Raw genomic sequence first — 12,793 nt, 5'->3', positions numbered from 1 at the left:
CTCTCCTAATATTTAACAGTCCCAGTAGGCAGCAGGATTTATCCTCTGGCCTTTCTACCTGTCATTTCATCCCTTCTCACTAAGGAGCCCTTTGATTCCCTTCCGAAAAGAGGTGCCAGGGCCCGCGTGATGGATGGGCTCATGCTGGCAGTTAGGGAACCGGCTCCATTTCTCTCTGCTCCAGCTGTCGGGCATTTATCCGGGGCAGCTCGGCCCAGCTGGGGACGGTGCGTGTGCTCCCGGCGGGGGGACATGGGGACGGGCGCTGGGTGCTAATGCTCTGGCTCCTGCAGGGCTCCCATCCAAACCACAGGCTCGAGCTGTGGACGTTTTAGCTCCTGGGCTGATCTGGATCTAATACGATCATCCATCCGGGCAGGAATTCCCCTCCCGCCCCCCGGGCTTCCTCATTCCTTCTCTTTGCACTGTCTCCACATGTTCCCCTGCCCCAGCATCCCAGACATGGTCTCCTCAAATAAAATAGCAAAAAGATCCAAAAAAAAAGCAAAATCTAGTAAAAAAACTAGCAAAACCTAGAAGATGAAGGCCCATGAGTGGGAATAAACTTGCACTGGGGTCAACATGTTTTCTCTCATGCTCCTGCCCCTGGATGCATCCCCTTCCTACAGGAGTCCTGGCAAGGAGGTGCATGGAGAGGCCTTTGGGAGCATGGATGGAGCCTGGTGATCGCGGGACGGCTCCAACACGTGTCCCGCTTTCCCAGGCAGGTGGTTGAACAGTCCAGGCCGGAGGTGCAGGGCGGCACAGCGGCTCTTTCTGGCCATAAGGAACCCTTTGATTTGGTTGCCGCTTCCTCAGTCCTGGGGTGGGAAGTCATTAGGCTCCAAGCGAACGTCCTCTTCCCTCAGCTCCGGTTACGCGGCGCTGGGGCTGGACGGGATGAGGGCTGCTCCGCAGGGGCTCTTCTCCCACCGGCAGGAACTCCCTCCATCGCTGGCTAATGACGGTGGCCACCGCCACCTGCCACCGGCGACCCCATAAGCAGAAGCAGGCCCGGGAGCTGCGGCACAGGGGGCCGGTGCCGCCGGCGCCGCCGCTCGCTTCCCTCCTCTGCTCCCTCCGGTTCTTGCTGCAACCTTAGATCTCGGCAGGGCACCGTTCGGAGACAGACGATCCCGCCAGTGTGCAGCTGTCCGCAGCCATGGAAAACACGGCCCGGATAGGCTTTCCGAAAGGGCCTGTGTTTGGTGTTGCACAGCCGGCCTCTCCGCTCGGCACGGGCCGTTCCGGGTGGATCGATGGGGCTGGATCCGGTAGCCCAGGTGTCCACTCGGTTCTGCAGCAGATGGACCCACCAGCACCTCTTGCTGCTGGGGAGGAAGGGAAGGCAGAGGGCAGGACTGGCCCTGCTTGTTGGGGATTTCTTGAAATGGCTGAAAGAGCCATTGCACAATAACGACTGTGAATAATCCCGCAAAACCAATTTCCATTCCCTATGGTCTGTGCACAGGCAGGTTGTGCCTTGCAGGCTGGAAAGAGCCCCCACGGCATCAGTGGAAGCTCCCTGCTCTTGCAGGAGGCTCCGTGCTCACAGGGTGGGAATGGGCTGGAGAGCCGGGCTCGGCTTGCCTGGCTCATCCTGCGGAGCGGCAGGGAACTTCCAGCAAAATCGTGGCTGGGCGGAGAAAGTGCCCGAGGATTTGACTGTTTCTCGTTTGGAAATAACTGAGAACAACTGTAGGTGAGAGTCTTCCAAGCCCTTGTAGCTCATACATCAATACAGAAGTGTGAAAAATTAGTCCCAGGTGGGAGCGAACTACTGTGTTAGGACTAGAGAGAGGGAACCCTGCTCCGTCCCCACACTGTCCCCTCCACTGCCCTGTCTGGAGATACTTCTGGTGTGAAAACAACCCAGCATTTCTCGTTTACAAACAAATGCACAACCATCCACCAGGCTGTTACTTGTATTCGAGATGGTTTGGTTTTATCCTGAAACACAAACCATTTCCACATGAAATTTGGGGTGAAACTTCTTTGGATCATTCAAAAAAGTGTTTCTTTAAAAAAAAATTAAAAAGTCAGAGAAAAAACACAGAGATGACAATAGCCCCCATTTGCCAAGTAGACATTCCCTGCCATGTGTGCTGTGCTGGGTCTTTGCCTGGATGCCAGCCTGTTGCAGAGACCGGTGTGCCACCTGTTAGCAGTCCTAAAAGCAGGTTATTTCCCATTAACGCCACTGCCCTCACATGCTCACCTCTTTCCCTTATTTTTGGTCCATGCCTAGCCAGAAGGGGACATTTATTCCCGTCATTTTTGCAAGTGAAAATAAACCAGCCCAGGGAAAAGGACATTCCTGGGAGCTCCCTGCTGGAGGAAGCCATGGGCAGCCGAGGACGGGGCTGGCTGGGCCAGGGGCTCTGTTGGAGGATGCTGTGTGGATCCTTCCAGGTCCTGCGGATGCTGGTAACACAGTTTGGGGAATATCAGTGTGGAGAAGAGCTTGGAAAAGCCAGTGTTCAAATATTCACCCGTGGTGCTGGTTGGGACAGAGAACGCGGATCCCGCATGGCTGCACGGGATGGCTGGGAAATGGCTGCTCTGGACGAGCGTCCATAAGTGCTGTGTTTGTCCGGAGCGCAGCGCCGTATCCCGCTGCTCCGCACCGATCGGATTCAGAGCCATGTGCGGACAGCTGGCAAGCCACAGAGCAGGGCCCAGAGCCCGTGCGGGCTTAGCAGCCCGAGAGGCCCCTGCGGAAAGTCATTAGTGAGGCTTTGGGAGGAGGAGCGCGCCCGGTCGTGCCGAGGCCACGCGCTTGTTTAAACAGCCTCAGTGAGAAAGGAAAAGCTCCCAGCGTCCTTGTGGGAACGTTCCCGAGAGCCTCCAGTGGGACGTGGGGAGCAGCAGTGGAGCTGGCGCCTGGTCCCCCCTCTGCGCACGCATCTCCTCTGCACCCCGGCAGGATGGGAGCGGTGCCGAAAACGTGGAAACATTCCTGCAAAGCATGATTCTTTTATGAATCGCCGGGTGGGATTGGTGTGAACTTGCCTCGGAGGGGTTAAGCCCACCATTATTGAATCCAAACTAATATGTTTTCCACTAAAAATAAACTCCTGGCCCAAGGAACAGGGCTAACTCCATGTTCTCCTTAGTGCAGTTTCTGCGCCCACAATGTGGGGCTGCCGGTGCCTCCCGGGTGCCGTGGGAGAGCTGGGAGGTCTCTGGATGGCAGCAAAGCCCAAAATCCAGAGCTGGGGCTCGGCCTCTGCTCCTGCAGGGGGCCAGGCAGGAGTCAGGTCTCATTCCTGCACCTCCCTTTCCCCATCTGGAAGGAAATTTCCCCATTTCCTCCAACATGGAGGAGGAAAGAGATACCAGAAAGGTTGTTAGCTGTTACTTTGAGATCTCTGGGTGCATCACCCTGGCACTGTGCAACTGCCCCCAGGGCTTTGGTGTGTTGGGGAGGAAGGGCTTATGTGAGGAAAGACTTATTTACGGGGAGGCAGCTCAGATGTATGCTCACACGTGCATACTTATTACCAGCTCCACAACCTTGATGAGTTTGCAGTAATCACTTAGAATCTATTTTGTATGCAGGAACTACCCAGTTAATTGCAAGTTACATCTGTACCGGTGCCCAAGTTCCTTTTGCTCTTGGGAAGCAGCACCATTCCTAAGAGAAGGTTGCAGGTCCCAGGAAATCACAGAGCCCAGTGGGCTGAGACGGCCGGGACCGCAAGAGCTCCTGCGATGGATCCCGGCGACTTGTCGCTGCTGCAGCAGCCACTGCGTTTTCCACTGTGGAAATGCAACAGGCGCCGCTTTCCACCCGGGAGACCCTGAACACCCCACGGCCACGGAAAGACCATCCTTGCTCCGAGAACCCTCAGCTGTTTGCTCCCCCAGCCCCAAGCTTCCGACGGGTGCACGGGCGGCTCGCAGCGCCGTGATGGATGCGATCAATATGTGCTTGGAGAGCAGCCGCTCCTGCCCCGCTCGCTTTGAACCTCCGAGCACTAATGGCTCCAGATGGGCACCATTTCTCCTTGTCAGGCTGCAGCTGCGCGGGAGGGAAGGGAAGAGCGGCTGCTTCCTTGCTGCAGAGGCCAGGGAGCCACCGCTCTGGGATCTGCCCACCTGTGGGAAGGGATAGGAATGGGAATAGGTGCTGCCATGAGGTCCTCAGCACCAGCAAGTCGGGACACGGTTGCTTGGCCCCAGTGGGACAGCGCTGATAGCCCCTTGCTGACCCCTCTTGAGTCCTCTCCCCAGTCCCTCTGCTCCTCTATCTCTTCCCTTCCATCGCTGCCTCTTTTCACCTCCCTCACTTGATTTTTTTTGAAGGGCTGCAATTCCTTTTCAGCTTTATTCCTCATTAAAAATAAATACTGTTGCTATAATTTACAGTGAGTTTAATTAGAAATGAGTTACGTGATCCAAGCGTTAGGACTTAATTGCTCGTTCCTAAAACAATTTTCTCATCTGAAATGTCCCCAGTTAATGATCATTCATTAAGTAGGATTTGAGTCTCCTAAGCGGAGCGATAAGGGCCGTGGGTTTGCTCTAACGGCAGAGCGGAGGCCGCGCGGCCCCGGGGGAGCGGGAGCCCCAACGCATCCCTGCGCTCACTTGCACGTTGCAAAGCACTGAAGCCCCTTCCCTGCTCCATAGCTCCAACCGGGGAGGGGGGTTTAAAGGCTGGAAGGGGTAGGGGGGATGTTTTTTGTAAGGAATGTTGATTAATCAGAATGGAAACGTTTACAGGAAGTGTAGGGTAATGTCAGCAAAACTGTTTTGTGCTTCACTCGCTCGTTTTTATTCCAAAAATTTCTAATCAAAACCACATCTGCGGAGAGGAGCCCAGCGCTGCCCCGGGCGGGGGTCCGGGCGGCCCCGCAGCGCTCGGCTCCGCGCGCGGGATCCCGGCTGCCCCCGAGGTTGGGATGTGACAGGGCGGCCCCTCGCTGCCTCCCGCCTGGGCCCGCAGCCTCCGGAACAGAGCTGAGCCCGCACCAGCACATTCCTGTGAAAAGGGCTTGTTTTCGCAAATCAGCATTTTTCCTTGGGGGAAACAAAACAAAGCACAGCAAAACAAAACAAAACAAATCAGCATCCTGCTTTGGGGAGAAGTCCGGCCCGGCTCGTGCTCCGAGCCATCCGCTCGGCTGCTGCAGGGCCCTTGTCCCTTTGCTGTTGCACTTTGCAGCATCACTGCCCCCCTGTTTCTGCCCTGGCCGTTTGCACTTGCTGCCTGTGCTTTCCTGGAAGGAGAGATTCCTTTCCACATTCCCCATTTTAGGACTTTATTTATATGCATAATTATTTTTTCCACAAAGCGAGGAAATTTGAGAAATGAAGTTGGAAAAGTACTAGAAGGAGGAAAACAGGCCCTTTCTGCAGCGATAAGGGCCCCCCAGAGAGGGGGAGTGCTCCATGAGGCTCATCCCGGTGCCTGGATGTGCACAGGGACCTTGCGGAGCGGGGTGCATCCTTGGGACGTGCGGGGCTGAGCTACCCACGGGCAGGAGGACAGTGTCACCTCGCAGCTGGTAAGCACTGCTTAACACTTCCTTGGGTGCCAAACATATCGGATCAGAGCTCTCTTTCCAAGGAAGTATAAACTGGGGACGAGCAGGATTGGAGGTGAGGGAGAATGGGAGAAAGCGAGGCGTAAGTGTGAGGCACCCCTGGATAACCTTGAGTGCATTAGCAGATGGCCAGGGCCCAGGAACGGTGCTCGGAAAGCAGCTCCACTCAATCAGCAGCCCCTGTTTGCTGCGGGGGAAAAAAGCTTGTGAGAAGGAAGCCGCAGCGCGAGGGTAGCGGGTTTCTGATTGCATTTCAAGGGGGCGGCCGCTTCCAGCATCTGTCAGTACATGGTGCTCAGGAATTTATATATATAAATAAATGCAATGAAAAGGTCCCCAGTTCCAGTGCAAGGAAATGATTTCCTCCTTGAGTGATTATGGGCACCATTATGCAAATAGTGGCCAGGCCAACAAAGCAACCTCCTAAGGAAAGGGAAATAGAGCCAGCAAAGGCTGCTCCAGGAGCTCCGTGTGGACGGGGAGACACAGTCCCTGCAATAACTGTGCAGGGAACTGGTTAGTGTGGAGCCATCCACAGGGGGAGAGGGTCCGTGGAAGCAGCTGTCAGGGAACTTCTGGTGTGTGTGAGTGGTTTCCTTGACTGAGGCAGGACAAAGAAGGGAAGGGAAGGCAAGGGAAAAGAGAGGGGAAAGAGAAGGGAAAGAGAAGAGAGGGAAAGAGAAGGGAAAGTGAAAGGGAAAGAGAAGGGAAAGTGAAAGGGAAGGGAAAGTGAAAGGGAAGGGAAAGTGAAAGGGAAAGAGAAGGGAAAGTGAAAGGGAAGGGAAAGGAAAGTGAAAGGGAAAGGGAATGGAAGATAAGGCAGGAGAGGAGAGGAGAGGAGAGGAGAGGAGAGGAGAGGAGAGGAGAGGAGAGGAGAGGAGAGGAGAGGAGAGGAGAAGAGAGGAGAGGAGAGGAGAGGAGAGGAGAGGAGAGGAGAGGAGAGGAGAGGAGAGGAGAGGAGAGGAGAGGAGAGGAGAGGAGAGGAGAGGAGAGGAGAGGAGAGGAGAGGAGAGGAGAGGAGAGGAAAGAGAGGTGCTCTTGGCACTCAGCAAACCCCTCCGTACAGGCCAGGCTCTCCTTGGATGGGTGCTGACTGCTGCTGCAAAGCACAAGCTGCCTGGGACAGCAATGCTCTCGGGGTCTGCCCTGGGGAAGTTGGGCAGTGACAGACTGTGACTGGGCCAGCGCTTTCGGGGCTGGGCCACCACGCGGGACATAGGGACCGCTCGGGAGCGCGGGTTGCAGATGCCGCTGTGGCTGCTGCAGCGCGGCCGCCCGGCAGAGCTCGGCCGCGCTCCTTTCTTCTCGCTTTTGCAAGCATTTAGCGGTAGCAGATAAATAAACGGACATCAATCATCTGTGCATAGCAGTACGATCACCTTACGGGACTCATTTCCTCTCAAAATACACAAGTTTAATTTCTATTTAGCTTTCCCTAAATTTTAATGTCTACTTTCGACATAAATATTTTAGCATTCAGGGAGGGAAGAGGTGGAAACGGGTGATATGAGATATCACAGGACGTTCCCCTGGGCTACGGGGCATGAGAATCTGTGTGTTTATTCCCAAGCTAAGGCAGACGCCTTGGCTGTGGCGGGGGCCTGGAGACTTCCCAGAGCAGCGGGCCGGGCTGTGCATGTGGACAGGAATCCCGAGCCAGCTCCTGGTGGCTCTGTGGGATGGAGGTCCCCAGGGCCACTGGGGAGCAGAGAGATGTCCTGGAAAGACACCAGGATGGGAACAAAAAGAGCATCCTGGTGCCTCGAGCTTTGCGCTTGCCCGGGGGATGCGGGTGCTGTGTCGGTGCCGCACATTGACAGTCAGAGCTCAAGCGTGTTGGCTTTTCAGCGTGGAGCAAACGCCTCGGCCTGCTCTTCTGCGAGACCTTTAAAAAGAATGACCTTGGCCTGTAGTAGCCGGCCAAGGGGCGAGTGTCGACAGAGCCCCCCGGCAGCACCAGGCTGGGGAGGCTGCCCTGCTCCGACATGCAGGGAAGCTCTGAAGGAGGCTCGGAGGAGCCTTGGAAGGAGGCTCGGAAGGGGGCTCGGAGGAGGCTTGGAAGGAGGCTTGGCTCACAGCAGCGAGGGGCATCCCAGGGCCAGGCCCTGCTCTGTGCCCTGCCTGTCACTCGCACCGGGGCTGTCCCAGGGAGCTGCTCGCCAGCAGTGACACCGATAAGGTACAGGGATGCTCATGCCCTGACTCCTTGGATGATGGGCAGCATTCCTGCACCTCGTCTGGGAGGCTTGTGAGCATCTCAGGTAACTCATCCTGCAGAGAGCAGGGGGTTCACTCGGATGATTCCTCTAGGTCAGCAACAGTTATTTCCTTATGGGAATATGCACTCTCCTTCAGAACAAGCCTCGGAAGCGTGAGAAAAACAGACTCTGACCACCTGGACACTTCCCTGTATGAAAATGGGGTGCTCTGCCCACTGTGCATTCCCACCGCTGGTTCTGGTGGTGTGGAAAGGGCTTGGATCCGGCCTTGCTCCAGTTGCCTTCCTCAGGCCATTAATCCCACGGGATAACTTGGTCAGGTCTCAGGTGCCACCCAGGACCATCACTCCCTGGTGGCCGCATCCATGGGCTCCAGCAGGACATGGCAGTGTCCAGCTGGGGACATGTGCATGGGCTGGGGCTTGGTCAGAGAGGTCCCCAGCCCCACAAGGTGCCACCGGCCAGAGGAGAGAAGAGCAAGGCCGGGCAGCCCAACGCGGGCAGGTGCCGCGGGGCTCTCCGCGCGCACGTCCGCACGCGCTGCCTTCCCCATCGCGCCATGTGTGCTGTCTACGGGGGAAAACAGGTGCCGAGCGCTATCGAATCCATATGGCAGCCGCTTAGTCTCACTTTGCTGCGGAAAAAATTACGGCAGCAGGAACAAGGAGGGAGGCAGGCCCAGTGAGGCCCTGCAGCTTGGAGGTCCTTGCAGAGCAGCCAGTCCCAGCCTGGTTGCACCCTGGCCGGCTCCCACCACTCTTCTAGGGATGCTCTTTCCCTCAGCACCAATATCCCAAGAGCACTGCCAAGATGTAGCCCCGAGCCGGGGGCTTCCAGGGGCAGGAAGCACCATTCCTGCAGGGCCAAAAGGGCCTTGCTCAGGAGCAGAGCTAGTGGCACTGCCCTAGCATGGGCTGCTTCACGCTGCTTCCCTGACAGCACTGGGTGCTGCATCGACTCCTCCAGGAGGAGTGAACTTGCAATGCCACATGGCACTGAGCTGGGACACCGCAGGACACGGCGGAATGGTGGTGGGCTCCATGCACAGCTCGGAGGAGATGGCACCCGTGAGCAGCAGAGAAAACACTGCTTTAGCCCTCAGCTTTTCTCACCCGTGCAGGACCCTTTGCTGCTGGGTTTGCCCAGAAAACCAACGTTTCTTGTCTCCTCTGCAAGGACCGCCTGGCTCGTGAAATGACCACCTGAAAAAGAAGCAATTTGCATCATAACTTACCCGGGAGAGCAGACAGGTCCTGAAGCATATGGAGACCTCCAGCTGGATGCCATCAATCCCTCTGTCAGAGGAAATCTCCGGTTTTGCTGCTGAGAGTGACTGGTGGAGTGACTGGTGCAGTGACCGGTCCCAGCATTGGTCACGGTGTATAAATAAAGCGCTGTCCTAACCAGTCTCTGGCAGCTGATGGGCAGCACTAGGCTGGCCAGGCCAGGCCCCGTTATCCATCAAAGCTATTAGCAGATTTGCAAATGGGGGCTTGTCTCAACACGTGTCCTCGCACGGGGCACCAGAGCAACACCAGGCGTCATCCATCATCCACCACAACCAGCATCTTCTCCCCTTCTGAAGAGCCACCAGGATCCTGCCGCTCACATGTTTCTACCTTCCTTCTTCCTTCATGTTGTAATTTCCAGCCTGGTTCAGGCCTTTTTAACCCCTGGCCTCATGGGCTTACCTTCATCTCAGAGGGGTTTATGGAATAAGATACATACCCTTGCCCTTTTCAGCCCAGAGAAAGCTCCTCATGACATGATAGAAATCCAAGAAATCAACAACTCCAGAGGTTTGTAATAAGTCTGAATCCTTCCTAAACCCAGACACTCAGCACGAAGAGGGGTCAGTGAACCCCAAGCTCCTTCCCCTCTGCCTCCTGCCATCAGTCTCTGGGTGGATGATACGAAGCAGATGAGGCCGCTTGGGACACCCAGCTGTTTCAAGGTATTTCCAAGGTTTCTTTCTCGGGAGCAGGCAGCCGGGCAGGATAGTGCTCCAGGCGCCGCTCGCATGCAGGACACACAGACCTCCCACCCAGCAGCACCGGGAGCTCTCCCAAACGTCCTGCTTCCTCCTGGATTACTCCTCCGAGCTCCGGCCCCACGCGAAGCCGGTGGAGCAGCTTGGACTTGTTTGCCTGCAGATGCAGGATGGAGCCTCGCTCCGTGCGCGCTCGGCACTGTGTGTACGTGCGTCCGTGCCTGTGCAGGGTTCATCTCACGTGTGCGTGCGCATGCAGTTTTGTGTGTATGTCTTGGCACACACACGTGTGTCCATGCGTGAAGGGCTCTGGCTCTCCCACTGACCCTCTTGGAAACCTCTGTGTGTCAGGAATCTCCCCCTGCTGAAACCAAGGGCAGAACCGCTGCATTTAACCCTGCTGCTGCCGTGCTTTGCGCAGTGCTGGGCTGCAGCACACACGAGCCCTGGAGCACGAGGGGCCGGTGCAGCAGACGCATCGTCTACCCTGCTCAAACTCGCAGGGAAAAGAAACCCAGCTTCAGAAGCCCCCATGCAACACCACTGTGCAAGGCGAGACTCCCACATCCCGCTCTCCTTCTCCAGCGCTTCCTCCCCATCCTCCCTGTTTCAGGCCCCACATCCCCCTCTTGCTTCCTTCCCTTCCTTCCCAGCCGCCCGGCACTGGAGGCGAGCGGCGCGGCGCTGCCAGAGCTGTCCAGGGAGCCTGCTGCCAAGGCTCATAAATAAGGGACCCCTGTTTGCTTTCTCCTTGTCCGGCCCTGTGCAAATATTTACTGCCCCGCTGACCTGTGGCAGCAGCACATGCGGCAGCTGGGGCGGCGCGCGGTGGCCGGGGCGCGGGAGCAGCATCTGCCCTGCGCCGGCCCCGCGGAGCTGCAGCCCGCGCACGGAGCCGCTCTGCAGCCCGTGGGCCACCGGTGGGGAAAAGTGTGTCAAAATTATTCGTATTATTCATTCACTGGCTGGGTGATGGGTGTGCGGCCCTTGGGGAGCAGCAGAAGGGAAATCCTTAACTCCCTCCCGGCTACGGAGCAGAGCGGGGTGTGCTGGGTGGCAGGGCTGGCCCAGCTGTCACAGTGTCCTTCTTGGAGGGTGACTGTGCTTCAGCCGTGTCAGTAGGATGCAGGCATCTCATCTGTCCTGGTACCTGATCCCTCGTTCTTTCCTCTTTGTGAAGGAGCCTGGAAGACACAGGAGCACAAAGAGCCTCTCCTGCCATTCCAGTGTCCCCTGTGCTGGGACGCTCCATACTCAGGCAGACCCGAACAGATTCACTAACAGCTTTCTTTTGTAATATCTCAGCTTGGAGGAGTTAATTATCTCCAAATATTGAAAAGGGCAGATGGATTTTGTAGGATTTGCTTGGCTGTGTAATTTTGGTGCCCCAGAGATGCTATTTGGTCTGGCTGAGATGAATGACACATCATTGCACCTGGGTGCAAATGTCACTCGAGTATATTACTGCCTTCCTCGCATGTTATTTGCCCACCAGGGAGAAGCGTCTCTCCCGGTCTGGGCTGCCCGCGCGGTGACTGCTAATGCCTTCGTGCGGCCGCTCGCTGCACCCGCGGCGCGGCCGTCTGAGGACACACGTGTCGGGAGCTCTGCAGACTCCCATGCTGTGTTTAATATCCACAGCCTGGGCCTGGAAGACAGCGTTGCAAATCAAGTGCTCCTGGCTCAAGCCTACGCACAAATGTTAGGCAAAGCCTTTGAGCACATCCTGTGCGTGGATACAATGCGAGGCCCGTTAATCCCTGTCGGCTGGTGGGGAGCCCTTTCTCCAGCTGGCTGGGACATGGCCTTGCTCTCGTCACTGCTGTTCCCTGAATCTTGGAGCAGTCCCTAAAGCTCTGTCGGGAGCGCGAGGCGCGGGGTGCAAGGCTGCCTTCCCTGGAGTTAATCCGCACTTCTCTTTGCATTTGGGTGAGCCCCTCCTGCTAGAAACAGGCTCAGTCCTCATCCCCCATCTGCCTCCGCTTGCATCTGCACGGCTCGGGATGTGTTTGGGGACAGGCACTTCCAGACCCGATATAAATCATCCATTATCTTTGTATCTCCTTCATCTCCTGTGCCTTGTTTCAAGCGGCAAAAGTTAAATGTGCCATTACATTACCAGCAGGCTCAGCCCAGAAACTAAATAGAGATGTTCCCAGTGAACTCGCTGTAATGGCACTTTGTTTGCCAAGCAAAGCAATCTCCCTGCAGATATGGCTCTCAGAAGCAGAGGTGGAGGTGACTGCTAAAAAGGAGACAGACAAATAGATTTTGTGTGTGTGTGCTCGGTTCAACGCAGGGGGTGAACCTTGCGGGACCCCTGCATCCCTCCGCGTCTGCTTCGCTGTTCGGGGAGCCAGGTCAATAGCCCAAGGCGCTGTCTGCAAGGCTTTGCCGCTGCTTGGAGTTGATTAAATCGGACTGGGGAGGGCACTGACCACAGTGTTTCCCTCCCAGCCTCCAGCTGGTTTGACTTGCAATGCAAATGTTTTCTCCTGTCACCTCTGAATGATCTTTTCCCCCTTGTAGGGGTATAATTCCCCCTGGAAGGCTCCAGTGAATGGTTTCCATCACACTTTCGTCCCTCTATTCTTGAGCCTGCAGTAACCTCTATCAGAGCTGCAGACCGGGCATGCTTTGGGGTGGGAATAGCAGAATTGCAGTGCTTCATCTCCGGCTGGCAAGTGAGCCTGCAGTCCCTGCCATGGGGGCCGACAGCAAGGAGACATCAAACCTGCTGCAATGCATGGAAGGAGGTGACAGGGCCCGTCCGGCGCTCCAGGTGAGCGGCAGCGCGCTCTGAGCCACCGAGGGGCTAGGGAGGACACGAATGCTTGGCTTGACGACGTGAGGGAGGGAGGGAAGAACAAATGCTCTCCTGGGGGATAAGATTGGAAAGACATCACACAGGAGGAGAACATAAATCCGTTGGGCTTCTGGCGACTGGGGCTCGAGTCAGCTGCACTTCAAAGGCGAGCAAGGCCCTTCTGTAGAGTGGCAGGAGCTGGGGGCGGCTGAAGCAACAGGTTTTC

The sequence above is a fragment of the Tinamus guttatus genome, unplaced genomic scaffold, assembly GCF_059628265.1.
Source record: "Tinamus guttatus ecotype Peru unplaced genomic scaffold, ASM5962826v1 Tinamus_guttatus_pri_ptg000256l, whole genome shotgun sequence".
NCBI classification, from domain to species: Eukaryota; Metazoa; Chordata; class Aves; order Tinamiformes; family Tinamidae; genus Tinamus; species Tinamus guttatus.
Note: the sequence above shows the minus strand (reverse complement) of the source record.